We start from the raw sequence: 19331 nt of genomic DNA, 5'->3' as shown, positions 1-19331 counted from the left end.
CGTGAAGACCAAATGGCAAGACTCGATACTGAAACAGGCCATCTGGGGTGGAAAAAGTAATTTTCGCCTTGGCAGCCTCGGTGAGGGGAATCTGCCAATAGCCTTTAGTAAGGTCAAGAGTGGTCAAGTATTGGCTTTGGGCCAGTTGCTCGATCATCTCATCAACACTTGACATGGGGTAGGCATCAAATTTAGATACTTGGTTCTGCGTAAGTCGTTGCAGAACCGCAGTGCTCCGGACAGCTTGGGAACCAGCACTATGGGGTTATTCCACCCGCTGGTGGACTCTTCAAAAACCCCAGGCATAACATTTCCTCCACTTCCTTGTGTACTGCGTCCCTCTTTGCCTCGGGTATCCGGTACAGCCACAGATTGACCACTACCCCCGTAGGGGTAACAATATCGTGATCGATGATTTTAGTCCTCCCTGGAATCGCTGAATTTCTCCTGACCATGTCTTGAGCTTGACGTGTCTTGACCTCGTTGAGAAATCTGTCAATAGGGACCGCTCATGCCGAGATCTTGGCCACTCTTGCAGTTGCTGTCTCTGAGCTTTCCTTCCAAGGCTTCAGCAGATTTACATGATAGATCTGTGTAAGCTTCTGCTTTCCCGGTTGGCTCACACGATAAGTCACTGGTCCCACAGCCTCGAGCACTGTATATGGCCCTTGCCAATGGGCATTAAGCTTGCCGTCCACTGTGGGTACCAGGACCAGGACCTTGTCTCCAGGGTTAAAACTCTGTTTCTCAGCTGGGACATCATAATGACGTTTCTGTCGAGACTGGGCCTGAGTCATATGGTCCCTGACCAACAGAGCTATCTGCTGGAACCGCCCGTAGAGCTGGTGAATGAACTGTACTACATTTGGTTCGGGGACGTCTGTTGTTCCCATCCTTCCTTTAGGAGGTCCGGGATTCCCCGGGGCTGTCTGCCATACAGCAGCTCAAAGGGGCTGAAGCCCGTAGAGGACTAGGGAACCTCTCAGATGGCGAACATCAGAAAAGGAAGGGGCTGGTCCCAATCCCTTTTGTCCTGGGCGACTGCCCTCCTGAGCATCTGCTTGATTGTGCTGTTAAAACGCTCCACCAAGCCATCAGTCTGGGGTTGATACACTGAGGTGCAAATCTTCTTAGCCCCCAGTAGCCGATATAAGTCGCTCATCAGCCAGGACATGAAGGGGGTCCCCTGGTCATTGAGGACCTCCTTGGGTATGCCCAGGCGGGAGAAGATCAGCAATAGTTCTTAGGCAATGGTTGCTGTCTTCATATTTCTTAGAGGGATGGCTTCAGGGTATCGTGTGGCATAATCAAGGAGGACTAAGATATACTGATGTCTCCTTGCTGATTTTCTACTGATCTCACAATATCCATCCCAATCCTTTCAAAGGGAACGAAAATTACCGGAAGAGGGATGAGGGGAGCTCTGTACTCTGTATTGGGCCTTTGGTGCAGTACGCTTGCAGATGGGACACTCCTGACAGTACTTTGCTACTGACGCTCGGATTCCCAGCCAGAAAAACCGCTGCTGTATCCTCTGCAGAGTTTTCTCCTCCCCCAAATGTCCTCCCCACAACCGTGAATGGGCAGCTTCCAGGACCAGAGGCTGATGGACCCGTGGTACTATAAGCTGCCCAACTTTCTTGCCCTATTCGACAATCCGATATAGTAAATCCTTCTCTACAATGAAATAAGGGCTGCCCACACTGGGTAAGGGTGAATACATTTCCCCATTATAAGTAAAATGTTCTGGAAAGCATTCGCGAGATTCGGGCCTCCCTGCTGGTCTCATCCGAAATCCTAAAGTGAAACATGACAGTTCTTAATGTCCTTTTGTCACTCGCCTCCTCCGGGATTGGTCAGCTCTTCTGGCGTAGACATACCGACTCCACACACACACTCGGTTCCCGAGGACTTACTCAACCTTCGAGCCACGAAGCTGGGAGAAGAAGGCAGCTCCTCGAGTTGAAACGCCAACAGTTCCGATAGGCCAGCGAAATCTCGCCTCAGGATCAAATGATAGGGCGAGTGCAGGGCGACGGCTGCCACCAGCTGGATTGTCCGCCCCCAATGTTGTACTGGAAACTGCACTCTGGGGTTCTTGTGAGTGGCACCATGGACGCAGATCACCTCAACCTCAGGTAAGTCCTAGTCAGCGACTTCAGTAACCGACCCCACGGAGATAATTGACAATTCACTCCCGGTATCGAGAAGCGTCTGGAATGGCCGTGCTGCAATCTGGAGAGTCACCTGAAATCGGAAGGGCACAGGAAAACCCTTGCTTCCAACAAAGCTGTAGGCTAGTTGCCCTGATTTCCCTGCTCCGCACTCCATAGGCTCAGGTTGTTTGGTACAGTCCTTTCGGATGTGGCCCTGGTCCCTGCCCTCATAGCAGATGACCAGATTGGTCCGGGCCCCCATTTCCTGAGGTTGACGGGTCCGGGGTCTTGGGACTGGTAGAGTCTCTTGGTCTGAGGGCTTAGCCATTTTTCCCAGCACAGTATATATCTCCATTGCTGCGGCTAGGTGCTCTATATTTTGAGGGTCAGCCTGGAGAACCCACCTCTGCATGCCTTTGTCTATGACCCGCACACAGTGGTCTATAGCTAAGGTCTCCACCACTTGGGCAGCCGTATTCTTTTCCGGCTGAAGCCAAGACCTCGCCATTTTTAGAAGTTCAGCCAGCTGGATTCGAGATTTCTCTGTCGAGGTCCATCGCCAGTCCTGGAACCGCTTGGCTTTGCAGGCCTTGGTTATGCCGATGCGACCCAGTATGGCAGCTTTAAGCTGCAAATAGGTAGATGCCTGGTCCGCCGGGAGGTGATGGTACGTTTTCTGGGGATCCCCCGTCAAATATGGGGCCAGCTTATTCGCCCAGCTATCCCCTGGCCATTCCAGGCGTGCGGCTGCGCGCTCAAAGGTCCCCAGGTAGGCTTCTACATCATCTGAGGGACACATCTTTTGCAATGGCCTAGGCTCCTGGTGATGCTGTCACAGGAAACCCACTTCATCACGAATCAGACACAGGGTTTCCTGCTGAGCTTGTACTTGTGTTTGGAGAAGCTGCATCTGGGATTGTTGCCCCGCAGCCACATTAGTTAGGGCCATTAACAACTCCTCCATGGTGGACGGGACGGATGCACGATGTATGAATCTCTCATCCCTTAACATACACCACCAAACCACAATTCAACAACAACAACAACAAAAAAACACACAAAGGAAAAAAAAACTTATTGACACACACACACCTTGGCTGGTTACTAATCTGACCAGAGGAAGTTTGCAGAGTCTGTGGAGACTGTCACGGCTCCGGCAGCTCCTGCAGCCACTGGGTTCCCGCTGCGCTTGGTGCATCCAGCAGAGGGTCCCTGTTCGGGCGCCAATTTGTAACAAGCGACCTTCCACCAGACAAGACGCTGACACAATTGTATGAAAGAAAAGCAGTCCGTTTACTACCACAGCATAGTAAACCGACGTTTCACAGCAAGTTTCAATGGGTACCTTAATTAGGCACCAGTTCACAAACAGCATGTACACAATCTCAGGCTCCCTGTATCTAACCCACTGGTCGCCTGGCCCTGAGCCCTTGCCCTAATGAGCTTTATAAAAGTGTGGCACAGGTGTGCCTGATTGCTGGGAGCGCTTGCTCCAATACCTGGACTGGACCTGCATGGATGGGATCTCATGTATGAAATTGCCAGGTATGTCTGTGTATCAACAGCAATACAATAACATAATTTCCAACTGCCAGATAATCTTTGACACAACATTAAAGAGACAACCTGCTATATCCCAACACTTCCCTGGGCTTCCTCTTGGTCCAGTCCTAAACCCAAGTCGCCTTAGCTCGGGGCACCCGAACTGTTGTGCCTTGTCTTGCAAACACCCAGGGTGGCATCCGGACTGGACTGCCACTATATATATACATATATATATATATATATATATTAGAGATGAGCGGGTTCGGTTTCTCTGAATCCGAACCCGCCAGAACTTCATGTTTTTTTTCACGGGTCCGAGCGACTCGGATCTTCCCGCCTTGCTCGGTTAACCCGAGCGCGCCCGAACGTCATCATGACGCTGTCGGATTCTCGCGAGGCTCGGATTCTATCGCGAGACTCGGATTCTATATAAGGAGCCGCGCGTCGCCGCCATTTTCACACGTGCATTGAGATTGATAGGGAGAGGACGTGGCTGGCGTCCTCTCCGTTTAGAATTAGAATAGATTAGAGAGACACTTGATTTACTAATTTTGGGGAGCATTAGGAGTACTCAGTAGTGTACAGTGCAGAGTTTTGCTGATAGTGACCAGTGACCACCACTTTTATTTATAATCCGTTCTCTGCCTGAAAAAAGCGATACACAGCACACAGTGACTCAGTCACATACCATATCTGTGTGCACTGCTCAGGCTCAGGCCAGTGTGCTGCATCATCTATTATCTATATATAATATTATATATATCTGTCTGACTGCTCAGCTCACACAGCTTATAATTGTGGGGGAGACTGGGGAGCACTACTGCAGTGCCAGTTATAGGTTATAGCAGGAGCCAGGAGTACATAATATAATCCGTTCTCTGCCTGAAAAAAGCGATACACAGCACACAGTGACTCAGTCACATACCATATCTGTGTGCACTGCTCAGGCTCAGGCCAGTGTGCTGCATCATCTATTATCTATATATAATATTATATATATCTGTCTGACTGCTCAGCTCACACAGCTTATAATTGTGGGGGAGACTGGGGAGCACTACTGCAGTGCCAGTTATAGGTTATAGCAGGAGCCAGGAGTACATAATATATTATATAGTGAGTGACCACCAGACACACAGTGCAGTTTATTTAATATATCCGTTCTCTGCCTGAAAAAAGCGATACACACAGTGACTCAGTCAGTCACATACCATATCTGTGTGCACTGCTCAGGCTCAGGCCAGTGTGCTGCATCATCTATATATATTATATATCTGTCTGACTGCTCAGCTCACACAGCTTATAATTGTGGGGGAGACTGGGGAGCACTACTGCAGTGCCAGTTATAGGTTATAGCAGGAGCCAGGAGTACATAATATTATATTAAAATTAAACAGTGCACACTTTTGCTGCAGGAGTGCCACTGCCAGTGTGACTAGTGACCAGTGACCTGACCACCAGTATATAATATTAGTAGTATACTATCTCTTTATCAACCAGTCTATATTAGCAGCAGACACAGTACAGTGCGGTAGTTCACGGCTGTGGCTACCTCTGTGTCGGCACTCGGCAGCCCGTCCATAATTGTATATACCACCTAACCGTGGTTTTTTTTTCTTTCTTTATACATACATACTAGTTACGAGTATACTATCTCTTTATCAACCAGTCTATATATTAGCAGCAGACACAGTACAGTGCGGTAGTTCACGGCTGTGGCTACCTCTGTGTCGGCACTCGGCAGCCCGTCCATAATTGTATATACCACCTAACCGTGGTTTTTTTTTCTTTCTTTATACATACATACTAGTTACGAGTATACTATCTCTTTATCAACCAGTCTATATATTAGCAGCAGACACAGTACAGTGCGGTAGTTCACGGCTGTGGCTACCTCTGTGTCGGCACTCGGCAGCCCGTCCATAATTGTATATACCACCTAACCGTGGTTTTTTTTTCATTCTTTATACATACATACTAGTTACGAGTATACTATCTCTTTATCAACCAGTCTATATTAGCAGCAGACACAGTACAGTGCGGTAGTTCACGGCTGTGGCTACCTCTGTGTCGGCACTCGGCAGCCCGTCCATAATTGTATATACCACCTAACCGTGGTTTTTTTTTCTTTCTTTATACATACATACTAGTTACGAGTATACTATCTCTTTATCAACCAGTCTATATATTAGCAGCAGACACAGTACAGTGCGGTAGTTCACGGCTGTGGCTACCTCTGTGTCGGCACTCGGCAGCCCGTCCATAATTGTATATACCACCTAACCGTGGTTTTTTTTTCTTTCTTTATACATACATACTAGTTACGAGTATACTATCTCTTTATCAACCAGTCTATATATTAGCAGCAGACACAGTACAGTGCGGTAGTTCACGGCTGTGGCTACCTCTGTGTCGGCACTCGGCAGCCCGTCCATAATTGTATATACCACCTAACCGTGGTTTTTTTTTCTTTCTTTATACATACATACTAGTTACGAGTATACTATCTCTTTATCAACCAGTCTATATATTAGCAGCAGACACAGTACAGTGCGGTAGTTCACGGCTGTGGCTACCTCTGTGTCGGCACTCGGCAGCCCGTCCATAATTGTATATACCACCTAACCGTGGTTTTTTTTTCTTTCTTTATACATACATACTAGTTACGAGTATACTATCTCTTTATCAACCAGTCTATATATTAGCAGCAGACACAGTACAGTGCGGTAGTTCACGGCTGTGGCTACCTCTGTGTCGGCACTCGGCAGCCCGTCCATAATTGTATATACCACCTAACCGTGGTTTTTTTTTCTTTCTTTATACATACATACTAGTTACGAGTATACTATCTCTTTATCAACCAGTCTATATATTAGCAGCAGACACAGTACAGTGCGGTAGTTCACGGCTGTGGCTACCTCTGTGTCGGCACTCGGCAGCCCGTCCATAATTGTATATACCACCTAACCGTGGTTTTTTTTTCTTTCTTTATACATACATACTAGTTACGAGTATACTATCTCTTTATCAACCAGTCTATATATTAGCAGCAGACACAGTACAGTGCGGTAGTTCACGGCTGTGGCTACCTCTGTGTCGGCACTCGGCAGCCCGTCCATAATTGTATACTAGTATCCAATCCATCCATCTCCATTGTTTACCTGAGGTGCCTTTTAGTTGTGCCTATTAAAATATGGAGAACAAAAATGTTGAGGTTCCAAAATTAGGGAAAGATCAAGATCCACTTCCACCTCGTGCTGAAGCTGCTGCCACTAGTCATGGCCGAGACGATGAAATGCCAGCAACGTCGTCTGCCAAGGCCGATGCCCAATGGCATAGTACAGAGCATGTCAAAACCAAAACACCAAATATCAGTAAAAAAAGGACTCCAAAACCTAAAATAAAATTGTCGGAGGAGAAGCGTAAACTTGCCAATATGCCATTTACCACACGGAGTGGCAAGGAACGGCTGAGGCCCTGGCCTATGTTCATGGCTAGTGGTTCAGCTTCACATGAGGATGGAAGCACTCAGCCTCTCGCTAGAAAACTGAAAAGACTCAAGCTGGCAAAAGCACCGCAAAGAACTGTGCGTTCTTTGAAATCCCAAATCCACAAGGAGAGTCCAATTGTGTCGGTTGCGATGCCTGACCTTCCCAACACTGGACGTGAAGAGCATGCGCCTTCCACCATTTGCACGCCCCCTGCAAGTGCTGGAAGGAGCACCCGCAGTCCAGTTCCTGATAGTCAGATTGAAGATGTCAGTGTTGAAGTACACCAGGATGAGGAGGATATGGGTGTTGCTGGCGCTGGGGAGGAAATTGACCAGGAGGATTCTGATGGTGAGGTGGTTTGTTTAAGTCAGGCACCCGGGGAGACACCTGTTGTCCGTGGGAGGAATATGGCCGTTGACATGCCAGGTGAAAATACCAAAAAAATCAGCTCTTCGGTGTGGAGGTATTTCACCAGAAATGCGGACAACAGGTGTCAAGCCGTGTGTTCCCTTTGTCAAGCTGTAATAAGTAGGGGTAAGGACGTTAACCACCTCGGAACATCCTCCCTTATACGTCACCTGCAGCGCATTCATAATAAGTCAGTGACAAGTTCAAAAACTTTGGGTGACAGCGGAAGCAGTCCACTGACCAGTAAATCCCTTCCTCTTGTAACCAAGCTCACGCAAACCACCCCACCAACTCCCTCAGTGTCAATTTCCTCCTTCCCCAGGAATGCCAATAGTCCTGCAGGCCATGTCACTGGCAATTCTGACGAGTCCTCTCCTGCCTGGGATTCCTCCGATGCATCCTTGCGTGTAACGCCTACTGCTGCTGGCGCTGCTGTTGTTGCCGCTGGGAGTCGATGGTCATCCCAGAGGGGAAGTCGTAAGCCCACTTGTACTACTTCCAGTAAGCAATTGACTGTTCAACAGTCCTTTGCGAGGAAGATGAAATATCACAGCAGTCATCCTACTGCAAAGCGGATAACTGAGTCCTTGACAACTATGTTGGTGTTAGACGTGCGTCCGGTATCCGCCGTTAGTTCACAGGGAACTAGACAATTTATTGAGGCAGTGTGCCCCCGTTACCAAATACCATCTAGGTTCCACTTCTCTAGGCAGGCGATACCGAGAATGTACACGGACGTCAGAAAAAGACTCACCAGTGTCCAAAAAAATGCAGTTGTACCCAATGTCCACTTAACCACGGACATGTGGACAAGTGGAGCAGGGCAGGGTCAGGACTATATGACTGTGACAGCCCACTGGGTAGATGTATGGACTCCCGCCGCAAGAACAGCAGCGGCGGCACCAGTAGCAGCATCTCGCAAACGCCAACTCTTTCCTAGGCAGGCTACGCTTTGTATCACCGCTTTCCAGAATACGCACACAGCTGAAAACCTCTTACGGCAACTGAGGAAGATCATCGCGGAATGGCTTACCCCAATTGGACTCTCCTGTGGATTTGTGGCATCGGACAACGCCAGCAATATTGTGTGTGCATTAAATATGGGCAAATTCCAGCACGTCCCATGTTTTGCACATACCTTGAATTTGGTGGTGCAGAATTTTTTAAAAAACGACAGGGGCGTGCAAGAGATGCTGTCGGTGGCCAGAAAAATTGCGGGACACTTTCGGCGTACAGGCACCACGTACAGAAGACTGGAGCACCACCAAAAACTACTGAACCTGCCCTGCCATCATCTGAAGCAAGAAGTGGTAACGAGGTGGAATTCAACCCTCTATATGCTTCAGAGGTTGGAGGAGCAGCAAAAGGCCATTCAAGCCTATACAATTGAGCACGATATAGTAGGTGGAATGCACCTGTCTCAAGTGCAGTGGAGAATGATTTCAACGTTGTGCAAGGTTCTGATGCCCTTTGAACTTGCCACACGTGAAGTCAGTTCAGACACTGCCAGCCTGAGTCAGGTCATTCCCCTCATCAGGCTTTTGCAGAAGAAGCTGGAGGCATTGAAGAAGGAGCTAAAAGGGAGCGATTCCGCTAGGCATGTGGGACTTGTGGATGCAGCCCTTAATTCGCTTAACAAGGATTCACGGGTGGTCAATCTGTTGAAATCAGAGCACTACATTTTGGCCACCGTGCTCGATCCTAGATTTAAAGCCTACCTTGGATCTCTCTTTCCGGCAGACACAGGTCTGCTGGGGTTGAAAGACCTGCTGGTGACAAAATTGTCAAGTCAAGCGGAACGCGACCTGTCAACATCTCCTCCTTCACATTCTCCCGCAACTGGGGGTGCGAGGAAAAGGCTCAGAATTCCGAGCCCACCCGCTGGCGGTGATGCAGGGCAGTCTGGAGCGACTGCTGATGCTGACATCTGGTCCGGACTGAAGGACCTGACAACGATTACGGACATGTCGTCTACTGTCACTGCATATGATTCTCTCAACATTGATAGAATGGTGGAGGATTATATGAGTGACCGCATCCAAGTAGGCACGTCACACAGTCCGTACTTATACTGGCAGGAAAAAGAGGCAATTTGGAGGCCCTTGCACAAACTGGCTTTATTCTACCTAAGTTGCCCTCCCACAAGTGTGTACTCCGAAAGAGTGTTTAGTGCCGCCGCTCACCTTGTCAGCAATCGGCGTACGAGGTTACATCCAGAAAATGTGGAGAAGATGATGTTCATTAAAATGAATTATAATCAATTCCTCCGCGGAGACATTGACCAGCAGCAATTGCCTCCACAAAGTACACAGGGAGCTGAGATGGTGGATTCCAGTGGGGACGAATTGATAATCTGTGAGGAGGGGGATGTACACGGTGATATATCGGAGGGTGAAGATGAGGTGGACATCTTGCCTCTGTAGAGCCAGTTTGTGCAAGGAGAGATTAATTGCTTCTTTTTTGGGGGGGGTCCAAACCAACCCGTCATATCAGTCACAGTCGTGTGGCAGACCCTGTCACTGAAATGATGGGTTGGTTAAAGTGTGCATGTCCTGTTTTGTTTATACAACATAAGGGTGGGTGGGAGGGCCCAAGGACAATTCCATCTTGCACCTCTTTTTTCTTTTCTTTTTCTTTGCATCATGTGCTGATTGGGGAGGGTTTTTTGGAAGGGACATCCTGTGTGACACTGCAGTGCCACTCCTAGATGGGCCCGGTGTTTGTGTCGGCCACTAGGGTCGCTAATCTTACTCACACAGTCAGCTACCTCATTGCGCCTCTTTTTTTCTTTGCGTCATGTGCTGTTTGGGGAGGGTTTTTTGGAAGGGACATCCTGCGTGACACTGCAGTGCCACTCCTAGATGGGCCCGGTGTTTGTGTCGGCCACTAGGGTCGCTAATCTTACTCACACAGTCAGCTACCTCATTGCGCCTCTTTTTTTCTTTGCGTCATGTGCTGTTTGGGGAGGGTTTTTTGGAAGGGCCATCCTGCGTGACACTGCAGTGCCACTCCTAGATGGGCCCGGTGTTTGTGTCGGCCACTAGGGTCGCTAATCTTACTCACACAGCTACCTCATTGCGCCTCTTTTTTTCTTTGCGTCATGTGCTGTTTGGGGAGGGTTTTTTGGAAGGGACATCCTGCGTGACACTGCAGTGCCACTCCTAGATGGGCCCGGTGTTTGTGTCGGCCACTAGGGTCGCTAATCTTACTCACACAGTCAGCTACCTCATTGCACCTCTTTTTTTCTTTGCGTCATGTGCTGTTTGGGGAGGGTTTTTTGGAAGGGCCATCCTGCGTGACACTGCAGTGCCACTCCTAGATGGGCCCGGTGTTTGTGTCGGCCACTAGGGTCGCTAATCTTACTCACACAGCTACCTCATTGCGCCTCTTTTTTTCTTTGCGTCATGTGCTGTTTGGGGAGGGTTTTTTGGAAGGGCCATCCTGCGTGACACTGCAGTGCCACTCCTAGATGGGCCCGGTGTTTGTGTCGGCCACTAGGGTCGCTAATCTTACTCACACAGCTACCTCATTGCGCCTCTTTTTTTCTTTGCGTCATGTGCTGTTTGGGGAGGGTTTTTTGGAAGGGACATCCTGCGTGACACTGCAGTGCCACTCCTAGATGGGCCCGGTGTTTGTGTCGGCCACTAGGGTCGCTTATCTTACTCACACAGCGACCTCGGTGCAAATTTTAGGACTAAAAATAATATTGTGAGGTGTGAGGTATTCAGAATAGACTGAAAATGAGTGTAAATTATGGTTTTTGAGGTTAATAATACTTTGGGATCAAAATGACCCCCAAATTCTATGATTTAAGCTGTTTTTTAGTGTTTTTGGAAAAAAACACCCGAATCCAAAACACACCCGAATCCGACAAAAAAAATTCGGTGAGGTTTTGCCAAAACGCGTTCGAACCCAAAACACGGCCGCGGAACCGAACCCAAAACCAAAACACAAAACCCGAAAAATTTCAGGCGCTCATCTCTAATATATATATATATATATATATAAACTTCCAACGGCGGCACTCCGGACAGGTAAATAAATCTCAAATAGACTGCATCTCTTTGCAACGTTTCAGCTCCTTTATTGAGCTTTTTTCAAGCAGGTAACATACAAAACTGTGGTACACCTCAGTTAAATACTAGAGATGAGCGGGTTCGGTTTCTCTGAAACCGAACCCGCACGAACTTCATGTTTTTTTCACGGGTCCGAGCAGACTCGGATCCTCCCGCCTTGCTCGGTTAACCCGAGCGCGCCCGAACGTCATCATGACGCTGTCGGATTCTCGCGAGACTCGGATTCTATAGAAGGAGCCGCGCGTCGCCGCCATTTTCACACGTGCATTGAGATTGATAGGGAGAGGACGTGGCTGGCGTCCTCTCCATTAGAAATTAGATTAGAAGAGAGAGAGAGATTGTGCAGAGTCAGACAGAGTTTACCACAGTGACCAGTGCAGTTGTTGTTAGTTAACTTTTATTTATTTTAATATAATATATCCGTTCTCTGCTATATCCGTTCTCTGCCTGAAAAAAAACGATACACAGCAGCAGCCAGTCACACAGTGTGACTCAGTCTGTGTGCACTCAGCTCAGCCCAGTGTGCTGCACATCAATGTATAAAAGGCAAAGCTTATAATAATTGTGGGGGAGACTGGGGAGCACTGCAGGTTGTTATAGCAGGAGCCCCCAGGAGTACATAATATTATATTAATTTAAAATTAAACAGTGCACACTTTTGCTGCAGGAGTGCCACTGCCAGTGTGACTAGTGGTGACCAGTGCCTGACCACCAGTATAGTAGTATATTGTTGTATGTATTGTATACTATCTCTTTATCAACCAGTCTATATTAGCAGCAGACACAGTACAGTGCGGTAGTTCACGGCTGTGGCTACCTCTGTGTCGGCAGTCGGAACTCGGCAGGCAGTCCGTCCATCCATAATTGTATTACAATATATACCACCTAACCGTGGTATTTTTTTTTCTTTCTTTATACCGTCGTCATAGTGTCATACTAGTTGTTACGAGTATACTACTATCTCTTTATCAACCAGTGTACAGTGCGGTAGTTCACGGCTGTGGCTACCTCTGTGTCGGCAGTCGGCAGGCAGTCCGTCCATCCATAATTGTATTATTATTATAATATATACCACCTAACCGTGGTTTTTTTTTCATTCTTTATACCGTCATAGTGTCATACTAGTTGTTACGAGTATACTACTATCTCTTTATCAACCAGTGTACAGTGCGGTAGTTCACGGCTGTGGCTACCTCTGTGTCGGCAGTCGGCAGGCAGTCCGTCCATCCATAATTGTATTATTATTATAATATATACCACCTAACCGTGGTTTTTTTTTCATTCTTTATACCGTCGTCATAGTGTCATACTAGTTGTTACGAGTATACTACTATCTCTTTATCAACCAGTGTACAGTGCGGTAGTTCACGGCTGTGGCTACCTCTGTGTCGGCAGTCGGCAGGCAGTCCGTCCATCCATAATTGTATTATTATTATAATATATACCACCTAACCGTGGTTTTTTTTTCATTCTTTATACCGTCGTCATAGTGTCATACTAGTTGTTACGAGTATACTACTATCTCTTTATCAACCAGTGTACAGTGCGGTAGTTCACGGCTGTGGCTACCTCTGTGTCGGCAGTCGGCAGGCAGTCCGTCCATCCATAATTGTATTATTATTATAATATATACCACCTAACCGTGGTTTTTTTTTCATTCTTTATACCGTCGTCATAGTGTCATACTAGTTGTTACGAGTATACTACTATCTCTTTATCAACCAGTGTACAGTGCGGTAGTTCACGGCTGTGGCTACCTCTGTGTCGGCAGTCGGCAGGCAGTCCGTCCATCCATAATTGTATTATTATTATAATATATACCACCTAACCGTGGTTTTTTTTTCATTCTTTATACCGTCGTCATAGTGTCATACTAGTTGTTACGAGTATACTACTATCTCTTTATCAACCAGTGTACAGTGCGGTAGTTCACGGCTGTGGCTACCTCTGTGTCGGCAGTCGGCAGGCAGTCCGTCCATCCATAATTGTATTATTATTATAATATATACCACCTAACCGTGGTTTTTTTTTCATTCTTTATACCGTCGTCATAGTGTCATACTAGTTGTTACGAGTATACTACTATCTCTTTATCAACCAGTGTACAGTGCGGTAGTTCACGGCTGTGGCTACCTCTGTGTCGGCAGTCGGCAGGCAGTCCGTCCATCCATAATTGTATTATTATTATAATATATACCACCTAACCGTGGTTTTTTTTTCATTCTTTATACCGTCGTCATAGTGTCATACTAGTTGTTACGAGTATACTACTATCTCTTTATCAACCAGTGTACAGTGCGGTAGTTCACGGCTGTGGCTACCTCTGTGTCGGCAGTCGGCAGGCAGTCCGTCCATCCATAATTGTATTATTATTATAATATATACCACCTAACCGTGGTTTTTTTTTCATTCTTTATACCGTCGTCATAGTGTCATACTAGTTGTTACGAGTATACTACTATCTCTTTATCAACCAGTGTACAGTGCGGTAGTTCACGGCTGTGGCTACCTCTGTGTCGGCACTCGGCAGGCAGTCCGTCCATCCATAATTGTATTACAATATATACCACCTAACCGTGGTTTTTTTATACCACCTAACCGTGGCAGTCCGTCCATAATTGTATACTAGTATCCAATCCATCCATCTCCATTGTTTACCTGAGGTGCCTTTTAGTTCTGCCTATAAAATATGGAGAACAAAAAAGTTGAGGTTCCAAAATTAGGGAAAGATCAAGATCCACTTCCACCTCGTGCTGAAGCTGCTGCCACTAGTCATGGCCGAGACGATGAAATGCCAGCAACGTCGTCTGCCAAGGCCGATGCCCAATGTCATAGTACAGAGCATGTCAAATCCAAAACACCAAATATCAGAAAAAAAAGGACTCCAAAACCTAAAATAAAATTGTCGGAGGAGAAGCGTAAACTTGCCAATATGCCATTTACCACACGGAGTGGCAAGGAACGGCTGAGGCCCTGGCCTATGTTCATGGCTAGTGGTTCAGCTTCACATGAGGATGGAAGCACTCAGCCTCTCGCTAGAAAACTGAAAAGACTCAAGCTGGCAAAAGCACCGCAAAGAACTGTGCGTTCTTTGAAATCCCAAATCCACAAGGAGAGTCCAATTGTGTCGTTTGCGATGCCTGACCTTCCCAACACTGGACGTGAAGAGCATGCGCCTTCCACTATTTGCATGCCCCCTGCAAGTGCTGGAAGGAGCACCCGCAGTCCAGTTCCTGATAGTCAGATTGAAGATGTCAGTGTTGAAGTACACCAGGATGAGGAGGATATGGGTGTTGCTGGCGCTGGGGAGGAAATTGACCAGGAGGATTCTGATGGTGAGGTGGTTTGTTTAAGTCAGGCACCCGGGGAGACACCTGTTGTCCGTGGGAGGAATATGGCCGTTGACATGCCAGGTGAAAATACCAAAAAAATCAGCTCTTCGGTGTGGAGGTATTTCACCAGAAATGCGGACAACAGGTGTCAAGCCGTGTGTTCCCTTTGTCAAGCTGTAATAAGTAGGGGTAAGGACGTTAACCACCTCGGAACATCCTCCCTTATACGTCACCTGCAGCGCATTCATAATAAGTCAGTGACAAGTTCAAAAACTTTGGGTGACAGCGGAAGCAGTCCACTGACCAGTAAATCCCTTCCTCTTGTAACCAAGCTCACGCAAACCACCCCACCAACTCCCTCAGTGTCAATTTCCTCCTTCCCCAGGAATGCCAATAGTCCTGCAGGCCATGTCACTGGCAAGTCTGACGAGTCCTCTCCTGCCTGGGATTCCTCCGATGCATCCTTGCGTGTAACGCCTACTGCTGCTGGCGCTGCTGTTGTTGCCGCTGGGAGTCGATGGTCATCCCAGAGGGGAAGTCTTAAGCCCACTTGTACTACTTCCAGTAAGCAATTGACTGTTCAACAGTTCTTTGCGAGGAAGATGAAATATCACAGCAGTCATCCTACTGCAAAGCGGATAACTGAGTCCTTGACAACTATGTTGGTGTTAGACGTGCGTCCGGTATCCGCCGTTAGTTCACAGGGAACTAGACAATTTATTGAGGCAGTGTGCCCCCGTTACCAAATACCATCTAGGTTCCACTTCTCTAGGCAGGCGATACCGAGAATGTACACGGACGTCAGAAAAAGACTCACCAGTGTCCTAAAAAATGCAGTTGTACCCAATGTCCACTTAACCACGGACATGTGGACAAGTGGAGCAGGGCAGGGTCAGGACTATATGACTGTGACAGCCCACTGGGTAGATGTATGGACTCCCGCCGCAAGAACAGCAGCGGCGGCACCAGTAGCAGCATCTCGCAAACGCCAACTCTTTCCTAGGCAGGCTACGCTTTGTATCACCGCTTTCCAGAATACGCACACAGCTGAAAACCTCTTACGGCAACTGAGGAAGATCATCGCGGAATGGCTTACCCCAATTGGACTCTCCTGTGGATTTGTGGCTTCGGACAACGCCAGCAATATTGTGTGTGCATTAAATATGGGCAAATTCCAGCACGTCCCATGTTTTGCACATACCTTGAATTTGGTGGTGCAGAATTTTTTAAAAAACGACAGGGGCGTGCAAGAGATGCTGTCGGTGGCCAGAAAAATTGCGGGACACTTTCGGCGTACAGGCACCACGTACAGAAGACTGGAGCACCACCAAAAACTACTGAACCTGCCCTGCCATCATCTGAAGCAAGAAGTGGTAACGAGGTGGAATTCAACCCTCTATATGCTTCAGAGGTTGGAGGAGCAGCAAAAGGCCATTCAAGCCTATACAATTGAGCACGATATAGGAGATGGAATGCACCTGTCTCAAGCGCAGTGGAGAATGATTTCAACGTTGTGCAAGGTTCTGATGCCCTTTGAACTTGCCACACGTGAAGTCAGTTCAGACACTGCCAGCCTGAGTCAGGTCATTCCCCTCATCAGGCTTTTGCAGAAGAAGCTGGAGGCATTGAAGAAGGAGCTAACACGGAGCAATTCCGCTAGGCATGTGGGACTTGTGGATGCAGCCCTTAATTCGCTTAACAAGGATTCACGGGTGGTCAATCTGTTGAAATCAGAGCACTACATTTTGGCCACCGTGCTCGATCCTAGATTTAAAGCCTACCTTGGATCTCTCTTTCCGGCAGACACAGGTCTGCTGGGGTTGAAAGACCTGCTGGTGACAAAATTGTCAAGTCAAGCGGAACGCGACCTGTCAACATCTCCTCCTTCACATTCTCCCGCAACTGGGGGTGCGAGGAAAAGGCTCAGAATTCCGAGCCCACCCGCTGGCGGTGATGCAGGGCAGTCTGGAGCGACTGCTGATGCTGACATCTGGTCCGGACTGAAGGACCTGACAACGATTACGGACATGTCGTCTACTGTCACTGCATATGATTCTCTCAACATTGATAGAATGGTGGAGGATTATATGAGTGACCGCATCCAAGTAGGCACGTCACACAGTCCGTACTTATACTGGCAGGAAAAAGAGGCAATTTGGAGGCCCTTGCACAAACTGGCTTTATTCTACCTAAGTTGCCCTCCCACAAGTGTGTACTCCGAAAGAGTGTTTAGTGCCGCCGCTCACCTTGTCAGCAATCGGCGTACGAGGTTACATCCAGAAAATGTGGAGAAGATGATGTTCATTAAAATGAATTATAATCAATTCCTCCGCGGAGACATTGACCAGCAGCAATTGCCTCCACAAAGTACACAGGGAGCTGAGATGGTGGATTCCAGTGGGGACGAATTGATAATCTGTGAGGAGGGGGATGTACACGGTGATATATCGGAGGGTGAAGATGAGGTGGACATCTTGCCTCTGTAGAGCCAGTTTGTGCAAGGAGAGATTAATTGCTTCTTTTTTGGGGGGGGTCCAAACCAACCCGTCATATCAGTCACAGTCGTGTGGCAGACCCTGTCACTGAAATGATGGGTTGGTTAAAGTGTGCATGTCCTGTTTTGTTTATACAACATAAGGGTGGGTGGGAGGGCCCAAGGATAATTCCATCTTGCACCTCTTTTTTCTTTTCTTTTTCTTTGCATCATGTGCTGATTGGGGAGGGTTTTTTGGAAGGGACATCCTGCGTGACACTGCAGTGCCACTCCTAGATGGGCCCGGTGTTTGTGTCGGCCACTAGGGTCGCTAATCTTACTCACACAGCTACCTCATTGCGCCTCTTTTTTTCTTTGCGTCATGTGCTGTTTGGGGAGGGTTTTTTGGAAGGGACATCCTGCGTGACACTGCAGTGCCACTCCTAGATGTGCCCGGTGTTTGTGTCGGCCACTAGGGTCGCTAATCTTACTCACACAGTCAGCTACCTCATTGCGCCTCTTTTTTTCTTTGCGTCATGTGCTGTTTGGGGAGGGTTTTTTGGAAGGGCCATCCTGCGTGACACTGCAGTGCCACTCCTAGATGGGCCCGGTGTTTGTGTCGGCCACTAGGGTCGCTAATCTTACTCACACAGCTACCTCATTGCGCCTCTTTTTTTCTTTGCGTCATGTGCTGTTTGGGGAGGGTTTTTTGGAAGGGACATCCTGCGTGACACTGCAGTGCCACTCCTAGATGGGCCCGGTGTTTGTGTCGGCCACTAGGGTCGCTTATCTTTCTCACACAGCTACCTCATTGCGCCTCTTTTTTTCTTTGCGTCATGTGCTGTTTGGGGAGGGTTTTTTGGAAGGGACATCCTGCGTGACACTGCAGTGCCACTCCTAGATGGGCCCGGTGTTTGTGTCGGCCACTAGGGTCGCTTATCTTTCTCACACAGTCAGCTACCTCATTGCGCCTCTTTTTTTCTTTGCGTCATGTGCTGTTTGGGGAGGGTTTTTTGGAAGGGACATCCTGCGTGACACTGCAGTGCCACTCCTAGATGGGCCCGGTGTTTGTGTCGGCCACTAGGGTCGCTTATCTTACTCACACAGCGACCTCGGTGCAAATTTTAGGACTAAAAATAATATTGTGAGGTGTGATGTGTTCAGAATAGGCTGAAAATGAGTGTAAATTATGTTTTTTGAGGTTAATAATACTTTGGGATCAAAATTACCCCCAAATTCTATGATTTAAGCTGTTTTTTAGGGTTTTTTGAAAAAAACACCCGAATCCAAAACACACCCGAATCCGACAAAAATAATTCGGTGAGGTTTTGCCAAAACGCGTTCGAACCCAAAACACGGCCGCGGAACCGAACCCAAAACCAAAACACAAAACCCGAAAAATTTCAGGCGCTCATCTCTATTAAATACCCTCCACCTGAACACAAACATGACGTCAGTACAATGGTTCCGGCCCTCCAATACATCACAATCAGTACTTGAGTCCGCCCCAGACACCTGGGATAACTAAAACATTGTACAAACACAAAATACAACGTGTGAAAAAAAACAGAAATATTACATACATTTAAAAACAGCGACACTGACCTAGACCATGAAGGATGTTGATATATTACTCAAATTACTATATTGCATGTTAATCCAAAGGACAAAAACATAACTTGCCCTTAATTCATATCAAATAACTGAACTCATATTAACCCATCAGACGTTGTTAACAGCCAATTAGACAATGCCAAAATGATAGAACTTTGACTAACCCATATAAATCAGCTGAAGGACTCTTAATGGCTAAATAAAACACTGTAACCCCAGAGATTCATTCAGTCCCCGGT

This window comes from Pseudophryne corroboree, chromosome 5 (genome assembly GCF_028390025.1).
Source record: "Pseudophryne corroboree isolate aPseCor3 chromosome 5, aPseCor3.hap2, whole genome shotgun sequence".
NCBI lineage: Eukaryota > Metazoa > Chordata > Amphibia > Anura > Myobatrachidae > Pseudophryne > Pseudophryne corroboree.
The sequence above is the reverse complement of the archived record's forward strand: the minus strand, read 5'-3'. Positions refer to the sequence as shown.